General features: G+C 44.4%; 1 protein-coding gene across 3 annotated transcripts in view; it reads left to right on the top strand.

Annotated features, from left to right (window-relative positions):
* Positions 1-5052: 5052 nt before the first annotated feature.
* The window catches only part of CUNH1orf100 (chromosome unknown C1orf100 homolog), a 25595-nt gene continuing 25320 nt past the window's right edge, over positions 5053-5327 (top strand). For all 3 annotated transcript variants that reach the window (XM_021711002.1, XM_008055259.2, XM_021711001.1), the window contains exon 1: positions 5053-5151. The gene's annotated coding sequence lies outside the window, so the exon portion shown is untranslated. The remainder of the gene's footprint in view (positions 5152-5327) is intronic.

Below are 5327 nucleotides of genomic sequence, written 5' to 3'. Positions count from 1 at the left end.
CACTCCAAGTGAAGGTTTGAACAATCACTCCCCTACAAAGTGCCAGGGGCTAGCCCTGCTTCACCTGCCGCCAGTGAGGAGAGCCTGACCCATAGCCTGACTGATAATGGTGATGGAATTCCAAAGTTCAAGTAGAGTCTGCTTCCTCAGCAGTTCCCAGAAGCAACTCCTTCAAACCAGGTTCATTGGGAAACAGACTCTGAGACAGAGGTTTTTGCGTAGAAGCAGTTTATTGGTGTCTCATCTCAGAAAAGATCTCCACAGTGGGACAAGGGAGCAGGATTGAGCAGGGGGAGAAACTGAACTCAGATGTGGCTTGGACTTTGCCTCAGCCAGGGAGCTTTGAAGCTGGGATGACCCTTCACAGCTGTCCTGAGCCAAGGCGAAAAGGCTGGTCCTTAGAGTCCTCATATTGACAAGGCATTGGATGTGGCTTGCTTGCTGGTGGGAGCATAAAACTTGGAGTGGGTTTTCTCTGTGCAAGGGCAAGGCTTGAGGAACAATTCTAAGCAGGTGTGGAAATAGCTCAGTCCTGAAGGGCAGAATCTGGGCAAGGCATTCGTTCTTCACTACAGGGTTGATTTTTTTATTTTGAGTAGGGGTCTCATTCTGTCACCCATGCTGGAATGCAGTGGCGCAATCATGGCTCACTGCAGCCTTGACTTCCTGGGTTCAGGCGATCTTTCTGCCTCAGCCTCTCAAGTAGCAGGCGTGTGCCACTATGCCTGGCTAATTTTTTTCATTTTTTGTAGATACAGGGTCTCGCTATGTTGCCCAGGCGGGTCTTGAACTTCTAGCCTTAAGGGATCCTCCTGCCTCAGCCTCCCAGAGTGCTAGGATTACAGGCATGAGCCACTGAGCCCAGCTGAAAGTAACCTTTAACTGGAGAGGTAGAGGATCCAACAGGGAGATCAGAGGAAGGTCAGGGATCCTGCCACGTAGGGCTGCTTCATGTTCAAAGGGGGAAAGTAAAGGAGATGTTTCAGGAAAGTGGGTGAGGAATACTCAGCCCAGTTACTCTGTTCTAGAATGAATTCCGGCTAACTACCTGGCCAGGACTTTCTCATGGGAATTGAAATAGAAAATGGCGTCTTACCCCAGTAATCATTGTGATCTATTTAATAAATTCAAATATTATTCATAATGTCTCTAGATCAAAAGTTTCCATGTTCCTATATTTTCCTGTATTTTCTGAATTATACATGAGAACATGCATCATTTTAAAAGGAATATTTAGAAGTTCTATGCAAATGAAGAAGGCCTCTGAGCTCTCTGATGCCACTAGGGGAGAAATGGGGGATTAAGTGGAGAGATGACCCCCAGTGAGTTAACAGTGACTCCTGAGGAGGAGTTATTTAGAGAATGTGCTGTCAAACTTGAAGACAAGATTTGGAGGGGCTGGCGTTGACTGACTCCTGTAACACCAATACTTTGAGAGGCTGGTTGGGAGGATTGCTCGAGCCCAGCAGTTTGAGATCGGCCTGGGAAACATGGCGAGACTTTGCATCTACAAAAAATAAAAAATCAGCTGGGTGTGGTGGTGCATGTCCATAGAGAGAGGAGGAGATAGAGAAAAGCCAAGCAGGCAAACAGGGTGGATCTTCCGGTAACAATGTAGCGAACTCCTGGCAACTGATACACTCCCGTGGGAAAACAAGTTCCCTCTGAACCTCTCAAGCTAGAGCTTAAGTACTCACTGCTGGGATGGAAAAAAGGACCACCCAGTTTACTGCCAAGATCAGATCACCATTAGGCCCCTACCTCCTGCCGATTTGTCCTTAGTACTGACCAATCAGCACAGCTAGTGCTAGCCGATTGGCCTGGTCTTAGGGCTATAAAGCACCAGGTTTCGGCCCCAGATTGGCAACTCTTTTGGGTGCCCTCCCTCTGTGGAAGCTTTTCTGTCCTCTTAATAAATCCTGCATTCTCACTTTCCGGCTGTCCGTGTCCCTCCTCCTTCCTGCGCACGAGACAAGAACCCTGACCTGAAGAGCTGCAGACGACCGTGGGAGCCGGAGAGCTGGGCACCCTGGCAGCTGGCTGGCTTGCCAGCCATCGGAGCCAGTCAAACTGGGAGAGTTGCTGGAAGAAGGCAAGCCTCTGAGGCTGAGACACTTCTGGGGGCCCACAACACTCTCACGGCTTGGCTTGCCAGGCCATTCGAGCCAACATTTCTGGGGCGAAGCTTACCAGCCCCTTGAGCTGACCCTCTCTGGGCCTCGGTTGGCGGGCCCATTGAAGCTGACACTCTCCAAGCCCAGGATGACTTGAAAAATCTGTATCATAAGCTACCTGGGAGACTGAAGCAGAAGCATTCCTTGAGCCCCAGAGGTCGAGGATGTGGTGAGCTCTGTTCATGCCATTGTACTCCAGCCTGGGGAACAGAGTGAGACCCCAACTCAAAAAAAAATGTTTTAAAAAGACTTGGATATTATAAGACAAGGTGATGTTTGCTTCCCTAGATGGTGGTTAGAATGGCCTGGTGATATTTGCCTTCTGAGAGAGTCAAATGACAACATGACATAATGGAGTCAAATGACAACATGACATCATTATGATCACATTTTCCAGGACAATCCCACTAACAACACTATTCTCAGGAAGTAGTAGCTTGCCTTACAAAACCCAGGGGGGGAGATTTGAAGGACACTTTGAAGCTGAAGAGAATGGAGAACTATGTATTAGAGGCCACTAAGTTTGGCAGAAGTTTGAGGAAATTTGTATCAGTGAATATCTTTATGTAAAAGCAACTCCTATTGTTTAGAGGCACTTCCGATGGCCAGTCCACACAATCTCTCCTACTGTGTAGATGAGTCATCATAATTTTTTGTTTGGCTCTTAAGTTAAATGTTTAAAAAATCTGACTGAGTGTGCTGGCTCACGTTTGTAATCCCAGCATTTTGGGAGGCCAAGGCGAGAGGATTGCTTGAAGCCAGGAGGTCAAGACTGGCCTGAACCACATAGCAAGACTGTCTCTACAAAAAATAAAAAAAGTTTAAAAATGTACTTGAATTATATTTTTATATTGTATATACATGGCACGTATAGTATGATCCCAATTTTCTGAAATTATTCCTATTCCTAAAGCTATGTCACACTTAGCCTTATTTGTTTATATTCTAGAATGACATCTAAACTGATGCCACTCGTTGTGGAACAATGATAATTTCTGACTAGTGAGATTTGTGTTCATTTTTCAATTACTTTGCACTTTTTTATATTGCCAGGAATATTTTTCAGTAAGAACACAGAATGTTTTGTTTGCTTTTTCCTCCATGAAGAACATCGATTATTACTTTTAAAATTAAAAATGAACATACCGTAAGTCTCCCACCTATGAAACTTCAAATTGTGAATTTTCAAAGATGCAAACGTGCATTTGTGTGTCCAATCACATGTTAGATCACGTATCGGGTGTACATTGTCATGTGCGTGCATCCTCTGTAAGTGGTTGTGCTGTTGTGTACTTTATAGTACTGTATAGAGTATAGTAGTACATAATTTCTTTATTTCAAACCCAGGATATCCTGAAGCCAACATAAAAGCAGCGGTGATGTAGCTGGTACTATAAAGTCAATTGTGTTAGTTGGGTACCTAGGCTAACTTTGTTGGACTTATGAACAAATTGGATTTACAAACACGCTCTTGGAATAGAACTTATTTGTATGTAGGAGATTTACTATATTTTAATTAAAATGGAATTCAACTGGACTTCAGTGCCAAACAGCTGGATTCAAATCCTAGATTCACTGCAGCCTGCTTATATGACTTTAGGCAAGTTCCTTAGCTTCTCTTGACCTTCATTTCAACTAGAGATACTTATCTTCCATGGTCATGTTGGGGATATGAGTTGATATGTATCAAACAGCTAAAACAGTCCATGGAACACTGAGGTTGCATACTCAATAAATGAGAAACAATGTATCATTTCTATCAGTTGGCTCCAATGTGTTGCTTCTTTTCTTATATATTTACATTTTCCCTAGATTATCTGCTTTCAACAAAATGTTGTTACCAAGACTCTGGTATTACATTATTTTGTGCCTATTCCATGTAGTTAAGCTCCCAGCAGCAGCCTAGTCTACCCCAGCCTCTGGTCTCTCTTAAGTGCCATCTGGAATCTTATAAAAATATTTTCTTCCTACTTACAAACTTAGAGAGGTGTCCTGTATCCAGGACAGCCTGCTGTAGACAATGCCAGCATTTCGTATGGATAAAGTTTGATCTGAATAAATATTTTTGCCACTCTGTTCTTCTTGGGTTATTTTATTTTATTTTTGAGTTGGGGTTTCACTGTGTCACTCAGGCTGGGGTGCAGTGGCATGATCCTGCCTCGCCATGGCCTTGACTTCCTGGGCTCAAGTGATCTTCCTGCCTTAGTCTCCTGAATTGCTGGATCTACAGGCAGGTGTTACCACACCCAGTTAATTTTTTTTTTTTAGAGACAGCATCTCACTATGTTGCCCAGGCTGATCTCAAACTCCTGAGCTCAAGTGATCCTCCCACCTCAGCCTCCCAAAGGGCTGGGATTACAGGCGTGAGCCACTGCAGCTGGCTCTTCTTGCGTTATGACTTACGTAGTGCTATCATGATGCTCCATGGATTGGTTTGAACTATATTTTTAAATAATGAAAAGCCTCCTTTGGTGCCTTCAGTTGCAGCAAGATGGAGTCTAATCTAGTTACAGACCAGGCAGAACTGACCTTATCTGTCCCTGGGGCCAAGCCCTACTTCCTCAATTCTAGCTTATAAAGGGCAGTACTTCTAGTACGGTACCACCCACATCTTCCACCTTAGGTTGTCTTTGGAACAAACTTTACAAAAAGAAAGTTCTAGTGATTAGATAGTCTGGTTACATGATATTCCTTTTCACGTTAATTTTTGCCCTTTCTGTCATGTGCCGCTGGGCTCTCCATAGAGACCAAAGGATCTCCCCTTTTTAAAAGTCCAAGACCTGACAGGCATTGCCTAGTAAAACTTTCTGACTCACAGTGCATCACAATAGTCTTTGAATGATGTAAAGGGATCAGATCCTACAACTCTGCAGTGTGCCTCTGCAGTTCACCCAACACTAGGAGGTGGCTGAAATAATCGCTGTCCTTGGAGGACCGCTTTTAAGAACAAGGTCTCCACCCACTGCAGCCTAAGCAGGTAAAGCCAGGATGGTTGTTACTGTGGGTTCCTCCCATGTTTTGAGTGCTCTAGAGACAGGAGTTCACAATTTTTTTAAATTTCTTTTATTTTATTTTTTTGAGTTGGAGTCTCACTCTGTCGCCCAGACTGGAGTGCAGTGGCCGCTCCCGGCCACCACAGCCTCGACCTGCTGG

The sequence above is a fragment of the Carlito syrichta genome, unplaced genomic scaffold (genome assembly GCF_000164805.1).
Source record: "Carlito syrichta isolate Samal-C Ts95f unplaced genomic scaffold, Tarsius_syrichta-2.0.1 Scaffold301797, whole genome shotgun sequence".
NCBI lineage: Eukaryota > Metazoa > Chordata > Mammalia > Primates > Tarsiidae > Carlito > Carlito syrichta.
Note: the sequence above shows the minus strand (reverse complement) of the source record. Positions and strands in the feature narration are given on the sequence as shown.